Source organism: Glycine max, chromosome 3, assembly GCF_000004515.6.
Source record: "Glycine max cultivar Williams 82 chromosome 3, Glycine_max_v4.0, whole genome shotgun sequence".
Lineage (NCBI taxonomy): Eukaryota > Viridiplantae > Streptophyta > Magnoliopsida > Fabales > Fabaceae > Glycine > Glycine max.
Window position 1 is genome coordinate 37,835,391 of NC_016090.4, and position 18,378 is coordinate 37,853,768.

Consider the following 18,378-nt stretch of genomic DNA (forward strand, 5'->3'; position numbering starts at 1 on the left):
TTTATTTTATTCATTTCTTATGATCATTGACTTGCGTGTTAAAATATTTTTATTTTTACAAGTAATCACTCATGCACGTTTGTATTGTCACTCGCCAATGTCATCTCAGCCTTGCAGTGTTAAACATAGTTTGAGTTTTAATGAATTTCAATTAAAAGACTAAAGTCTCGTAGAAAAAATTAAAAGACTTATTTATCGATATGTAATAATAAGAAGTAATAAATAGTTGGCTTTAAAAATTAAAGAACCAAAGGATTTGTTTTATGGATTTGGCTTAGAAAAAAATATGTAAAATGAGAAAGTGAAAGTTCTTAACACTAAATTTCAGCCATATCATCTTAAAAAAAGAAGTTTGAGACATATCTATATTTTCTTATCTTACACACTTTTTTGTTACTTTATTCTTACTTTTTTTTTTTTAAGTTTGAGTGTTTATTTCTCTCGTACTACATATAATATTTTTTATTGATAAATATTAATTATTATTATTAGTATGATTAGTTTTTGCTGGTTAGAGAATTTAAATCCGGATTCTCCTATTTTTTTTTTATATTTTATTTTTATCACTAGTTATACATCCTTAATCCATATCTATCCTCATCACACGTTGGATATATAATGTGACAGAAGAACAACAAATTTCTTAAAACTAAGTCAGGTATTAAACTAATCAAGACCCTCTCAACAAATTTAACACAATTGAGTCCCTTGATTATACTCTCGGACGAGCGGATACATATGTGTTGATTCCTCATACCCTGCTAACTATATCTTGATAAGAAGAAGCTTGAAGATAAAGATAGAAACAGTATGGTAGTAAGAGTACTATAGTAGTTGAATAGGTGCAGAAGCAATATCCCACAAAAGTATAGGGATAGCGATTATTCATTGGAGGGGGACAAGGAAGACCCTTACTTAGTAGAAGTGGATGAGAAGTCCTTCTCAACTGGGTTTGGCGATAAGGAGACAAGCTCATAGGTGTCACTTAGATATCTTATGTGGACAGTGGGACATGTCCTATTTCTCTGCACCCACGGGCCACATTTTGCTAATCCACCACAAATTCCCTTCACTCATATCTCCAACGTTCCCTCTATATATACCCACCTTGCTTTTATTCTCTCCCTTGAGACCACAAGCTCATCACCTTCAACTTCAACTCTTCAATTAACAACTTCTTCTCCCACCTACCCAATTGAGTTTTCATTCAAAGTACGAAATATGTCAACTAGTAGTGGTGTGTTCTCATCACTTAGGAGTTCTAAGGTTCGACCATGGGGAAGGTGTTCCAAGTACATTCGCCAACAGAGGACCAGGCTTTACATCATTTGGAGATGCACTGTCTTACTCTTGTGCTGGCACGAGTAATTTTTTTTTTTTTTTGTACATATCACATGTATGCTTCACCGGAAGTAAAGTAATCTGCTCAAGTCAGACAAACAATAATTATGAACGACAAAGTTCTCCCTCTAAGTATGTCTGGCAAGAGTAATTAATTGATTACAAATTATCGCTGCTTGGTGCCACTGCAAGTTTAAGTTTGGGGTTCCAATTTTTTATGATTACTTGATCATGATTTGTGTTTTGTATGTAAAGAAACTAGATGAAGCAGGGTACCTCCTGATTAATGTGTAAATTAGTATATATATATAGAGAGAGAGACAGTAAAGAAGTCAATGATGTTAAGCTGAAGTGATTGTAAGCTTGGCTTCAGGCCCTTTCATTGATTCTAGTTTTTTACATGACACACCTTTTGTAAATGAACTTCTTCAGTCTTTGCTTTTTGGTTTTATGATAAATTAATGCCACTGTACCAAAATCAGAGGGTTCAATTTCTGGGTAGTATAACATTATGATCTATTAATGTTTCTGGAAATAATTAGAAAGTTGGCCTTGGCTTCATTTATATACAAGTATCTAACTGAATCAATTAATGCTTAGAAAGTGCAACCATCTAGCTCCTATTGTGAGCAACGGACAAATTGGGTCAATGGGTTACAAACCATATCTCTCATTTCATTTGGAGTGATGTAGAATGGATAAGCATTGCACATAAATTATTACGTTATTATTAGAAACCTGTTCGATATGTTTCTCTTCTTTTTTTTTCTCTCTCTCACTATGTTAAGATTTTATCATAATTTTATAAAATAATATTTAGTTAATTAAAATTTATCTAGCATTATTATTTTGTTACATGAGTACTCTAGATTTTTTTATTTCATATTCAGCAAAAAAAAAGAAAAAAGAAGAGAAGATTTTTTATTTCACAATAAATTGAAACAAGAGTAAGGATTGAGTCGTTGAATTTTGTTTTGGATTTTTTTGTTCGTCGTGAACTTCAAATTTTTGTACTGCTTTCCGTCATTGACGATGACGAGATATATAATATCGTGGCTTAATTTTATTTTTGGGTTCTCCTATTTCTCAATTTTATGAATTTTGTCCATTAATTTCTTTTTGGCAATTTTAGTTCTCTTATTATTACCACTTCTCGAATTTGGTCTCCATATTTTTTAATGGTGTAAATATGAGTCAATAGTCAACTGCTCATTATATAAGTAATAGAGATGATGATTATGTCTTTTAAAAAATTGAAAATAAATAAAACTTGGTCAAATAAATAAAAACTTAAACCTCATTATGTGAGACAAACTACAAATGTTATTATTTTTATCTGGTAGTCCTAGTGTATTGTTTTTGGAACATCATTGCCTGAGGCAAAACACAAGCTTAGCCATGATTCCCACAAACACTCTTTCTTTTAAGCATTTGATTCACAGTTGTTGACAACATCTTCTCCTTAGATCCATTCTTGTCCCCCACTAATGGCTTCCGAACGAATAGAATGATATATGATCTATAAAGGTGGATGTGATGAGAAGGTTGGGAGGAAGAAACATCTTGTCTCCATCTAAGAAAAAGGGATGGAGTTGAAGTCTCATTGTTGCAAGCTTCCTTCTACAATTGGAGTGTAGGTGTTGTTGCCTCGCATAGCTTTTGCTTGCTTTGATCATATTATGTTTTGATGATTCCATATTCTTATATTTTATTTTGATGTAATTTACTATTTTCTTAAATATTAGATATTGAGTACTTTTAGGTTTCCGTATTGGATAAGTTGATCTTATCTTTCATCATTCATGATGACTTTGGCATGACATTTCTTGAAAATAGGTTTTGATATCATATCTTCTTATGAAAAATGACTTTGAACTCATAAACTACTCTTTTATAATTATCATTTGAGAAGAATTTCAAATTATCACATGAAGACTTCATATGCACGACTAGATAATCCAACATCTATTAGCATATTTAAGAAAGTCATTTATCTACTAATAACATCAATATGCTATAATGTATTGTAGAGAAGAGTTAATTAGAATGATAAGAGATGAGAAAATAAGAGAGGAAGAAGCTGGCAACTCTATAATTAAAGCTTTAGCTTTTATATATTTATATAGATAAATACAAATTCTTAAAAATTCTTTTCCATTATGTATAAAGGTAATGTATTAATTAATCTTTCAGCATAATGCAATTTTAGAGTTATGATAAACGGTTGAGATTGCCTATCATACGAGTTGTAAGATTCCCTGGACAGCAAATATCAATAATATTTTTTCTTGTTGGGAGAATTTTGTTTGAAAGCAAAACAATCAAACTTTAAGTGTCGATCAATAAAGCTTTTGTTTGAACAACAATATTTTGTATGTATCTCTTTCTCTTTATAAATATTTAAATAATTTTCAAATGTTTAAAGTTATGTTCATTAGGAGAAATTAAAACATAATTTTATCACATTAAAATTTAGAAGAATACTCATAGCTAGATGTCTTCAAAATATTCATTAACAAATCGAAAATATTTTTCAATATTATTTCGCTAGATAAAAATAATAATAATATCTACGCAGTACCTTCACATCATAATTTTCAATACAATTTCGCTACAAATTTTAAAACATTAATCTTTATTTATTGATACTTCAATTAGTACCTTAGAGTACTGGCCCTACAATTTAACGGGTAGATATCCCTTTTTATTTCACTGCATATAAATATAATTGACTTCTATTCTATGTAAACTATATGGAAGAATTGATCTGCAGCTAGCGACTTATTACATCCACCTAGAAAATGTGGATTCCATAGGCCGAAGGTTATTAGACTCTCACGGTTACTGACACTTTATATAAATTCCTAGGAGTTTAATAAACTTAAATCGTGTTGTAAGAATTCATTTTATATAAACATAATAATAAAATATTTATAAATAACATATTAATCAAGCATTTCAATAATATAATAAAGTAAAATAATAAATAATAAATTTTACCATATTTAAATAATTAAGTCTAGTAATGTATCACTATTAAATAATAAATTATCGATGTTATAGTAGTGATAGAGTATTTCTATTGATGGTCTAATATTATTAGAGAACAAGAACTTTATGTTATTAAAGATGAAAATTTTTCAATTTAGGAACAATATATTAAATAGAGATATTTTGAACACTAAACAGATAGAAAATAATTCAAAATAATTTATTTTATTATTTAATTTCCTTAACTTACTAATTCGTTAACTAATCAACTTTACTAAGAAGATACATACGAATCAATTCACATATTAAAAATAGACTAATAAATTCATGAGAATTAATGAATTAACTTGTGAGATGGATAATCATATTAATTTTTAACTTGCAAGGAAAATCTCAATTCACTTTAGCCTTGGAATCTACTGTTGACAATCCATAACCAAAAGAGTAATAATAGATAATTGAAGTGAATGGTTTTGCTGTTGAACTTTGCACTCGAGATTTTTAGCCTCTGATTTTTATGAGATTCGTGGTGACGTGAGTACCGTTAAAATTTAGAACAAAATCTTGCACATTGTAAGGAAGTTGAGTATTTTATTATATAATAATAACCCCCGATTTTTCGTCTATAAAAAGACAACATGATGTTTGGTCACAATCCTAGCACTGGAGCAACCAATCCCACACTTCGGATGTGGACTTATTCTTACCCCTCCTCCAATAGTCTTCCTTTCATTCAATGGTCTTTTCATATCTCTTTTTTTCCCCCTTCAAAAATATGATAATAATTAATGATGAACTGTTCTGATATATTATCAAGCATAAGTAAGTAGCGATATAGTAGTATGGTATGATTCGTATATATGAGTAATTATTGTTGGACAAAATTTAAGTGTAAGATCTTTAAGTGTTTGTCATGTTATTCTTTAGTTAAAATTGAGATTTAATCTTAGTAACTCGTATATTAAAAGTTTATATTTATTAAAGATAAGCGTGACTTATTTGAGTGAAGCTTTAATTTTAATCAAAAAGCAACGTCACACTAAAGAATAACCCAAATTTTGTTTTACAAAACTGAGTTTCAAGAAAAAAATTTAATGTGTAAATATATTTTTAAGAATAATTAAGTAAACATATCACGAAATTAAATTTATTTTCTTTTGAAGGGGAAACTAAATTTACTTTCGAAAAGTACATTCAATATCCAAAAATACTTTTTGAATGGTTAACCAAGTATATGTTCTAACTTTTTAGTCTCAGTTTTATTCTTATAATTTAAATTTTAAAAATTATTCACAAAAATATTAAATTTTAACCAAACACTTTAAGAGAAAAAAAAATAGAATAGATTTCTAATTATTATATTCTCAACATTTATGACCATACAACTTTAGAGCTTGAAACAAACATTCTCCGAATTTGTGAAAATTGTCAGACTTCGCAATGTAATATTTTTATTAAAATAATGGTCCAAAGAGCATAAAAATGTTTTGGCTGATATTATTCTATGATTTCATTTTTCTCTTGGGGATAGAAAATCAGAGAGGAACGACTGAGTTATTGAACTTGTATTTTCTTGTCTGTGTAGTAGGATATTTTTACCAAAATTTTCGGCCAATGACATTCTCTCTGTCTTCCTTAAATTTTGTTGCTATAACTAAACTCATCAACTATTGAGATTTTGTAATGCGATGATTAAAGAGGAGTTTGGTAGGAGAGGATTCAAACTGAGTGTGAACATTTTTACTGATAATTGTATAAGATTTTGCTACCCTTGAGGGATGGATAAACATTTGATAAAATTGATTTGGAATATAATTGATTTTATAAAATTTATTTTAGTTAGAATTGATTTTGAAGTTATGTTTGAATTTTTTATTATAAAATAATTAGGAGTAAAATTGAATGTAAAATTTTGGATATAAAGTAAAAATTATTTAAAGTTGTTCAGGGCATAATAAATTCTGGACCCATAATTAATTTTAAAATTTTCTCCATTATGAAACCAACACATGAAAATATATTTAAAATTAATTTTAAACTTAGAATTAATTTTACAACGTGAAACTAAATGCACACTAAATTTTTTCTTATTTTGTAATTATTTAAATAATTATTTAATAAATAATTTTCTTACAAAATATACATTAACTGGTTATACACAAATTAAAAAATTTATTTCAAACAATAAAAAAGTAAACGTATCTTAATTTGTTTTAATATATTATTGCTAAAAACTCTGGATATAAGAACTTAGTAGTTATCAAATCTTGCCACTATCAATGATATATATAAAAATATGTTTATAATATAATATTATATCCAATGCTATATATAAAGTATTAACTGCAGGTAGCTGTTCTTCCTCCTTTAAATACTAAAGCTTTTCGACTAATTTATAAATACAATTATAGTTAACGAAAACCTGCCAAAATTTTTGAGACAATTATTATGAAGTTAGCACTTATAACTTATGATTTTCAGCCACTGCTAGTTATTCCAGGAAAAGGTACTCCACATAACTCTTTATTTTAAAATAAGATGTGTGAGGGGTCAAAATGACCAAGGTATTCTATTTTCAAAATTATCAAAATGGAGGTAAAAAATTTACGAATTCAATTTTTTTTAATACGGCTTTGAAAACATAATTATTTTTAGTTTTTTAGAAGTCATAAATTATTTACCACTTCAAAGTCATAAATAATTTTTTATTTTAATATTAACTAATTAATGTATTTTTTTTTAATTTTATTTAATATTTTTATATTTTTATATTATTTTATTTAATATTTTCTATATTTTTTTACTATTGTTAATGACAATTATTTGTTTTAGCATTGAAAAAATAATACAAAAGACTTAAATTTAAATAAAAATATTAAAATGTACTACACATATTTATTTAACAAAAATATTAAGATGTTTTGTTATTAATATTTTAAAAAAATATTAACCTATAATTTATTAAATAATATTAATTTTAAAATTTTTAGTTAATTCTTACCGTTATCATTAAGTAAATTAATAATTTCTTATAATAAGATTAATTAGAGTATCTATATGGAGCCTTTATCATATTTACGATTTTCACGCTATTAATACCCTAAACATTAATAGTACTGTACGAGATTATTAATTTACTTAAGATGGTAAAAATTAATTAATAAATTTAAAAGTTAATATTATTTGTTAATATTAATAACAAAATATCTTAATATTTTTATTAAACAAATATTTATATTATATTTTAATATTTTTATTTAAATTTAAGTCTTTTATATTTTTTCATAACTAAAAAAAATAATACTTAACATTAGTAAAAAAATATAGAAAATATATTAAATAAAATAATATATAAAAATATAAAAAATATATTAAATAAAACTAAAAAACATTCATTAATTAGTTAATAATTAAAATAAAAATTATTTACGACTTTTTGAAGTCGTAACTTTGAAGTCTTAAATAATTTATAATTTCTAAAAAAATAATTAAAAATACTTACGACTTTAAAATTGCATTAAAAAAAATTAAAGTTATAAACTCTTTTACATAGAAAAAAATAAAATAAAAATCATAATACAATTTACGATTTTTAATTCAGAAGTTATAGGTTATCTTATAACTTATGTTTTTCTAGGTACTAATTTAAATTTCATCTCCATTTAGTGATCTTGAAAAAAAAAATAAAAAAACCTCCTTATTATCATTTCATCGTGTGAAGGAGGGGGAGGGAGGCCTGTGCCTTCCCCTTCTCAATCCATTCGTGACTACCCTTATCTTTTGTCACGGTGTGACATATTTACTTACTATAACCTAATCTTTAACTAATATAATACTGTTATGAGCAGAATTTCTGTTCTATGGTTTCTAGAATTCGAGGACTACGAAACCTCCAGAAAAGGGGATTAAAGAGAGGGAATACTGATTATATTTCTGCTTGCCTTTTGCATTGCATGATTGTGTTATTTATAGGCAATGAAATGCTACTCTGATTCAAGCTATTTTTGCAAATCCTAAAGGATAATGCTAGCACTAACGAATTTGGATATTATCCTAACAGAAAGATGCTTCCAGCAGACAAAATATTCTAATTGTCCAATGCTAAGGTGCCAGCTCAGCATCCCTGGTCCAAGTTTGTTATGCAGTCCCTACGTGTGCTGTGCCATTTTGATCCTTAGGTGAGTGCTTGTCTCCTTCTTGTCTGCTAGTAATTCTTCCTTGCTCTGCTGTTTTATAACATTCCCTGCTGCTGGTGCTGCTTGCAATGGTGGCTCATGTGTTATGTCCATAACAAATACACACACATGACACATAATGAATTTTCTTCATTAATGTGGGTTGTGAATTGGACTAAGATGGATAGAATACCCATGAGTTTAGATTGTCATGCCTAACTTTATGTCGTGTATATCATCACCTTAATTTAAAAAAAAATCTGAAAAATGTGAATTAATCATTTACATTTTTCATTTTTATTTTCTCAATTAGACCATTACTCAGAACTCCAAACACCCAATACTTATATAATATAGTAAAAAAAGAACTTTTGAGGTAAAAGTAATTTTGTCAAAGGATTAGGATCCTTGTTTTTACTTTCATTTTGTTTTTTTATCCGTTAGATTTATATTGGAATACGTGCACAATATTTTTAAGTACAATCCAAACATGCACATTGTTATTTTTTTGGTAGACTACAAATCTCCACCTCTACTGGCTTTAATAAATATAAGAGAAGTTAAAAAAAAAAACTTGCAAAGATGTGATAGGAAAGGCTTGTAGTACCAAAGAAAGTGGCTGGATGATATATGGAACAGTTCACGTGAACAGAAAGTGACACAGCAATTTCCTTCTAAGAAATAGAGACAACCGAAGCCAAGATACTGGTATGTGTCTGTTAAGAGACAGAAACAGGACTTTTTCATGGCCTAGTTTTCTTTTTATTGCCACCATAATCATCATTCATCATCCTTGTCATACTATATCTAGCCCCAACATCAAAAGCTTAGTTACAAACTGACAATACAGTAGCAATTAAGGGGTACAGGACATAATTATTTGTAGCAATTTGAGCTCAGCAAGAAAGCAACGTAGCCATGAATCTGATAGGCTAAAAATGTGATTGATTCAAACAAAATTGCTAAGAAAACAAAAATGTCAAATATAAGAATTTATTTTCCTTAATACTATTGGACCTACATGTTCATATAAAGACTACCAAAAACAAAAACAAAAACAAAAAAAGCATGACCAACATCTCCATGCTGTACACCAGTGGCCACACAACTATATGCAGTGGTCAGATTGCCCATCAATGATCCTTAGATGAAATTCTTCTTAAATGTAAATCATTCTTCGTCGAACTTTCACCCTCCTAAAGCAAAAGCAACATTATTTCAATGCAAGATATCTAAAAATTTGCATTATCTCACATCAGCAACCATAATAGTGTGCAATAACTGTTACCAGAACCGTTTCAATGGAAGCATCTAGCATAAAAGTCTCAGGTATATTTCGAAAGATCTTTCATTAAAATATAATTTAAATGACTTTTGATGATAACTTGTTCCTAAATATTGGCACAAGAAGAAGGAAAATTGATTTGGCAAATGGCAGTTTCACAGAAATTTACTATAAGAATATCTAGATTACAGATCTATAGCATGCAAGGAATTTATATTCTGATGATTTTTTAGCTACCAACATTAGTAAAACTAATTTCATCTGAGAGAATTGCAAAATTTTTGTAAGGGAACATATATTTACACTTCAAAAAAATATTCAAACTCTTGTAATACCATTTCCAAATACAAACCCATTTTTTTACATTAATTTTTAAACAATGAATTCTTTCAAAATTCTGCCAAACTTAAGAGAGGTGGATCCATAATGGTCATCTTTCTATTCCAAACTTAAATTGAGAGAGAAGAGACTACAAATCTGATTCTGACTTACTACAGGCTTGTGACCTGTAAACTTTCGGCCAGATGGAACTAGTGCCACAGATGTAGCAGCTGCTACAGCAGCCACACGTGTTCTGCCAAATTCATTTATTCAGTAACCACTTAAAAGCAATAGCAATAGAGATGTAGAAAAATAAACCAGAAAGTTTAGATCACCTTCTATGTACATCTATATAGACATCAGTCTTGTCCACGATTTCTTCCTGCATGGATGAAAGCTATTAGCAAATTTTCTTCATTCTAAGGGCAACAATTGTATTTTCTTTGATGCACCAATAACGCACAACAATCCCATCTAACTGACATAAGCTAAACGGGAAGATAATAAATATAAGTGCATAAGTGAGCTGATTGCAGATAATCCATTCTATCTCAGTCTTGGCAACTAAAGACACATACAAGATGTGATTAGTGCAAGTGGAGGCTACCTGCAGGAGCTCTTCAAACACGTCCTCCAGGGTGATGATGCCAATCTTCCACATTGATTTCCTCCCCATCTTCAACATTCTGAGGGTTGCTTCTCTCTCTTATAACCTTAATTACAGCTGCCATATGACTGCTTCCTTTTTGAAACTCGTTGAGGATATCATATAGAGGCATATCTGCTGGAACCCTGGATAATTTTTTAACAATAATTTAGTTCAATAAATGAGTTAGAAAGACGAAATACAAGGGCACCATTTGGTCAAACCTAGGAATTCTCCGGATGGAAACAACACTAACTGGAGTCTCTGTTTCAGCTCTTACAGTGAGAAGGTTTTTTACCTAGCAAATTAAGAATGGCAAAATGTTTTTAGCAGCTAGTACCAGAAAAACATTTTTTAAAGAATTTTGGATACACTATATATAAATACTCACTAGTGAGAGGCCAATTATATTTTTGGGGTTTACACACGACTATGACCTCGTGCAAGAATTTTCCCAATTGCTTCCCTGTGATAAAGGAGAAAAAAGAATCTTACCTGAACTCTAAATGTATACTTATTGTCAGAAATAGGGCATAAGAAGGAAGGGTAACTAGGTGACCTTTCTCCCCTTATTTTGGGAATGTTATCCACAAAAGTCAATTACCTTATTCAAAGAATTGTTCACTAGACGTGACTAAATTTCAATTGAAAGCTAATCTCACTATCTATTGTACTAAAATGGATAACCTTTTTGACATACTCTGCCTCCTCAATATAAATCATGGAAAAAGAAAAAGAATGAGAAAATATTCACATACATAATTCAAATACTCAAGTCCAGTTTAGTAAGAGACTGCTAAAGTGAGGTAAATCTAAGTCAGGTAAGACTGACATCAAGTAATCCACATTCTGCAATACTTAGGTTAGAAATAACTGGACCTTCTGAGACTGCTGCTACATAGATCTGAACAGAAACACTAATAGAAACAAACGCACCAGTCCAATTTGGAAGCAACATCCAAGGAAAATGTAGATTCAATTGGTGTCATAGCCTCCTGTGCCGTCTGCATAACAATGTACAATAGTTTTGTATTATAGAGCAAAGCCAATAAATATATCTGGATTTTAAGTTTATCATGACACTGAAACAGCGGAATGGCCTGAAAGAGAAGGAAAATTATAACACATCCTTAGACTGCTATTACTGGGATTGTTATGGTCAAATAATAAAGAGAACCCAGCTCATTAAGCTCACCAGAACATGTCAGGTAGCTAAGGAACTGACATGGATGATGAAGCAAGGACCATACATACAAATGTAGATTTCAAATTTGAAAAGTCAAATGACAGTTGCTTCTTTGCCAAAAACATGCCCTCCTAACTTAAATGCTCATAATAGAGTCTTATTTTACAGCTTCATACACAGCCAAACACATCATAGATTTATGGGGTTGTCTCATTGATACTATATATTTTTACTTTTCCAGGTATATCACATGAAAATTTCATGACATTCATATATTCTGATGTAGGGAATTTTTAAGGAAATGACAACTGTTTAACTTTGTTAAAGATAAATAGCAAGAGATGGAACTATCAAGATGCCTTTCTCAAAATTAGAAGTAGCTACCTTCTCTGTGAGATCTAGTGCTCCGCTGATAATTGTTGCTTCATCATGAGTGAGTTCACCCCCTTTACCAGCCTTAAATGGTCAAGAAAATGAAGTTAAGGGAGACAGAAAAATACTTGAAAAAACATTAAAATTTGTTGTGGTGAAATTAGAAGCATTCCTTTATAAAATGTATCAAAATTGTTTTTAAACATGGTAATAAATAAAAAACTATTACTATAACATATTTTCAGGAAAATCCAGTGGTTGCTCATTTTGAATAGAAAGCTGTACAAAATGGTGGTGATTCAAACAGATTACCTCTTGGCTATGGATTGAACCAAGAGCTTTCAGTTGTGCTCGCCTAAACAGTGCATGATTGTGTCCAAGTAAAACATCCAGAACCTGGAATCATAAATGTAAAGATCTACAACACAATTTGTTTTGAATAAAAATCTCCGCTATTATGAACTAGAACTATATAGCATATGCCTCCAGAAAAAATAAAACAGCTTAATATGACTACTGAATGGTTCAACCTAAGATAACTGATCCAAATTGTCCCAACACCACCCTTTTACTATATAGGGCGTAAGGTTAAGGTTTCATTTTTGTGTTTCCTTTCCTGCTGGGTTTTGGTTTGTCTCGACAAGATTTTTCATCCTGTTGTAGCAGTAGTGTTATCTGACTTTTGTTCTTGCTTTTGGAGGACATAGCACTGATTTAAGCAGGATTTAAGCAAGGATTTAAGCAGGACATAGCACTGATTTTTACAATGCCACTTGGGGATAGGTTATCCCACAAGCTATATGCACAAGATATGGGCTCTATGTTGGTGCTAATTTTGTGGGGCTTGTACTTGTCCGGCCTCATTGACCTTGAGATTCTCCCGCCTAGTGGTTCATCCACTAAGAAGAAACAAAGCTAGTAACACCGTACCTGGTGCTTTTGTTTTTTCAGCTGCTATTTTGCCGGTTGTTTAGAAACAGCATCAGATGCTTGTGACCTTGTTACTTTGCAACTCCTCTGTCATGGAGGTATTTCCTAAGTTCTTTATTTTTTTTGGAATTAGAGAAGAATTTCCTTATCTTAATATCTTTAGCAGTGGAGTAGAACCATCTATCCCAGACCAAAACCTTGGTAAGATGGAGTCCCGACCATGCAACTTCTAGAAAGATGCAGTGATATTCCATCTGGGATCATGTTTTGTCTCACCCTTGGATTAATGTCTCTAGGCCTCATCGACCTTGAAATTCTTCAGCGGTTCATCCACAGAGAAGAAACAAGCTGGTACTTAACATTCTCAACTTATTATTATTATGACAGTAAACCTTGGTGCTTTTATTTTATTTTTCTTTCTTGACTGTTTTTTGGTTGACACTTCAGCTGCTGCTATTTTGCGGGTTGTTCAGAAACAGCATTAGTTGCTTGTGACCTTGTTACTTTGCAACTCCTCTGCCATGGAGGTACTTTCTAAGTTTTTTTTTTGGCAATTAGAGCTGTGAACCAAAAAAAATGATTGAGAATGTCAGGTAAGGTGGTACCAGCTTGTTTCGGATGAACCACTCTGCTGGAGAATCTCAAGGTCAATGAAGCTCAGAGACATTAATCCAAAGGTGAGACAAGACATGATCCCAAATGGAATATCATCAGCATCGTTCACGAAGTTACCTGGTCGGAACTCAATCGTACCAAGGTTTTGGGATAGATAGTTCTACTCTACCGATATTAAGAAAAGGAAATTCTTCTGTGCATTTGGTTACAGAAATCGAAAACATATGATTGTGAATCACATGCATGATTAATAGAACACTCAAACCTATGTTATAAACAAATATTATTATTATATATAACACTAAAATTTCTAATTTATATTGCTATGTAAATTTACATAACAAATTTTGTAATGATTATTTTTTATATAATAATTAATTTATTTACATATATAAATTATAAATAAAAATGATAGATTTAATAAGTATTTATAGATTAAAAAAATATCAAATTTATTTAGTTATCCATTGCTATAAAAAATATCTAAATACATCATTAAATTAAATATCATATTTATTTAATTTTTAATCATTATAATAAATATCTAAATACATCATTCAATTAAATATCAAATTTGTTTAATTATCAAATTTTGTAAATAAATTAAATGAATAAAAAATTTTAAAAGAATAATTTTAAAAAAATTAAAACATATGGATTAATAAATAAATTTTAAATCTTAAATTTTGGTTTCAATTTTTTTATAACTACCAAATTCGATATATTTTTAAATTGGATTTCTATCATTTTCTTAAACTAACAATCTTATCATATTTTAAATATTAAATTTTGGTTTCAATATTTTTTATAACTACAAAATCAAATATATTTTTAAATTTAATTTTAATCATTATCTTAAACTAACAATCTTATCATATTTTAAAATTTCGTTTCCATATTTCTTATAACTAACAAATTTAATATATTTTTAAATTTGATTTCAATCATTATCTTAAACTAGCAATCTTATCATATTTTAAATTTTAAATTTTGGTTTCAATATTTTTTATAACTAAAAAATCAAATATATTTTTAAATTTAATTTCAATCATTACCTTAAACTAACAATCTAATCATGTTTTAAATTTTGGTTTCCATATTTCTTATAACTAACAAATTTAATATATTTTTAAATTTTATTTCAATCATTATCTTAAACTAACAATCTTATCATATTTTAAATTTTAAATTTTAGTTTCAATATTTTTTATAACTACTAAATCAAATATATTTTAAAATTTGATTTCAACCATTATCTTAGATTACAAATCTTATCATATTTTAAATTTTAAATTTTGGTTTCATAATTTTTATAACTAACAAATTTATTGTACAATTAAGAATTATGTTTCAATATTTTTATAACAAATTTTAATTATTAAAAAATTTCGTTTAAATATTTATTGCAACTAAAAAATTTAAATTATTTTTAATTATGATTTCAATATTTCTCATAAGTAACAAATTCAATATCTTTTAAATATTTGTTTCTATTTTTTTTTAAGTTAGACAAATATAATATAACAAAATTAAAAATTAATTGTTTCACCAATCTAATCACGGGAAGTGGAGGAAGAAGAAGAACCACAAGAGGAAGAAGAAGAACCACAACGAGGAGGAAGAAGCACAACACGAAGAAGCAGAAGGAGAATGAAGGAGACCACCACGAGGAGAAAAAAGCACAGCACGAAGAAGCAAAAGGACAATGAAGGAGACCGCCACGAGGAGGACGAAGCACAACACAAAGGAATTATTGTAGCCATATTTATATTAATAGGGTGAAGGGCATTTTAGCCCTTTCACCTAGGGTGTTGGGTGTCCCAACAAAACTACTGGGTGTCCAAAGTAAATGTCCTTCACATTTTCACGGATCGACGATTCGTATGATTTTTTTTAACTCAGCGATTCGTATGAGTTTTTTTTTACGGATTGTTGAATCCGTAAGCCCAACACGGATTGTCAATCCATACCTGGATCATAGAATTTTTTTTTCAAAAATATAATTTACGATCTAATTTAAAATTAATGGTCAAAATAGGAATCAAACTTGTGCCTCCTATATTATTAATAGAACACTCAAACCAATTGAGCTATAGACAAATTATGTTATAAACAAATAGTGTCGCTATATATAATAACACAAATTATATAATGAGCTTTTCAATATATAAAATATAATTAAACAAATTTGATATTTAATTGAATGATATATTTAAATGTTATTATAATGATTAAAAATTAAATAAATATGATATTTAATTGAATGATGTATTTAGATATTTTTATAGCAATTGATAATTAAATAAATTTGATATTTTTTTACATATGTAAATACTTATTAAACCTATGATTTTTATTTATAATTTATATATGTAAAAAATTAATTATTAGATAAAAAATATCATCAAAATTTATTATGTAAATTTATGAGACCGCCACGAGGAGGACGAAGCACAACACAAAGGAATTATTGTAGCCATATTTATATTAATAGGGTGAAGGGCATTTTAGCCCTTTCACCTAGGGTGTTGGGTGTCCAACAAAACTACTGGGTGTCCAAAGTAAATGTCCTTCACATTTTCACGGATCGACGATTCGTATGATTTTTTTTAACTCAGCGATTCGTATGAGTTTTTTTTTACGGATTGTTGAATCCGTAAGCCCAACACGGATTGTCAATCCATACCTGGATCATAGAATTTTTTTTCAAAAATATAATTTACGATCTAATTTAAAATTAATGGTCAAAATAGGAATCAAACTTGTGCCTCCTATATTATTAATAGAACACTCAAACCAATTGAGCTATAGACAAATTATGTTATAAACAAATAGTGTCGCTATATATAATAACACAAATTATATAATGAGCTTTTCAATATATAAAATATAATTAAACAAATTTGATATTTAATTGAATGATATATTTAAATGTTTATTATAATGATTAAAAATTAAATAAACATGATATTTAATTGAATGATGTATTTAGATATTTTTTATAGCAATTGATAATTAAATAAATTTGATATTTTTTTCATATGTAAATACTTATTAAACCTATGTTTTGAATTTATAATTTATATATGTAAACAAATTAATTATTAGATAAAAAATAGTCATCATAAAATTTATTATGTAAATTTATATGTACATTAAATATAAATTAGAAATTTTAGTGTTATATATAGCGACACTATTTGTTTATAATATAATGTGTTTATTAAGTTCGGCATTTAGCAATGAATTCGCGAAGGTCTCGACGCAAGGCCAGTGAAGCTTGCCTGAATGCGATGACGTGTTTTTGTGAATCCCATGTGTCCTCCAAGTGGAGAGGAATCGAGCAACATAAGTGGGGGAAGATGGCAGGCATGGATTGCTTGAGTTGATCCAAGAAAACAAAATGCAGAATGGATAAAGAGAGGAGTTGGCCTAGTGGTGATGAAATGCGTGACAGAGCATCAGCTACTTTATTAGTGGACCCAGGCTTATACTCAATGGTATAGTCATAGCCGAGGAGCTTGGATAAGTATAATTGTTGCTCAAGGGTCTGAATAACTTGCGCCATTAATTCCTTCAAGCTTTGGTGGTCTATGCGGACAATGAACTAGTGTCCCAGGAGGTAATGGCACCATTTTCGTATCGCTGCCGTAATCGCATGTAGTTCCCAAACATACATTGATGCCTTTTGAAGTCTGGGACAGAGTGGCTTATTGTAGTAAGCAATTGGATGGAGCTGCTGCAGCAACACGACTCCCATGGCGATCCCAGATGCATCGGTTTCCAAAATGAATGGAAGATTGAAGTCGGGCGTGGCTAAAATTGACACCTGTGTCATTAGAGTTTTCAAGTGTTCGAAGGCGTTCTGGGCCTCATAATTCCAGTGAAATTGGTCTTTGCAGAGCAAGGCATTCAATGGACCCGCTATCGAGGCATAGGTTTTGATAAATCTCCTATAGAACCCAGTGAGGCCCAAAAACTCGCGCAATTTTGTGGTGGATGATGGACGAGGCCAGTTGACCATGGTCTGAATCTTTTTCAGGTCGGGGGCAACGCCATCTGTGGATACAATATGACCCAGGTATTGTAGTTGACGGCGAGCAAAGAGGCATTTAGAATGACAGAGATAGAACTCTCCGTTGGTCAGGGCTTGCAGAATGAGCTCCAAATGGTCTAAGTGACCAGGCAACGACGTGCTATACCCTAGTATATCGTCGAAGAACACCGTAGCAAACTTGCGGAAGAAAGGCTTAAGGAGCTCGTTCATGGTTGTCCGGAAGGTAGAGGGTGCATTACACAAACCAAAAGGCATAACACAGAATTCATAGTGCCCGTGGTGGGTCCGGAACGTCGTCTTAGGAATGTCTTCCTTTTCCACGCGGATTTGGTGAAATCCCTGGCAAAGGTCAAGTTTCGAGAACCAACAAGCACAACCAAGCTCATCGAGAAGTTTGTCGATGGTGGGCATCGGAAACTTGTCGCGAACAGTGACGAAGTTGAGAGCTTGATAATCCAT

General features: G+C 29.9%; 1 pseudogene; it reads right to left on the minus strand.

Moving 5' to 3' along the window:
- Positions 1 to 9,111: 9,111 nt before the first annotated feature.
- Positions 9,112 to 18,378, minus strand: LOC102666295 (uncharacterized; annotated as a pseudogene).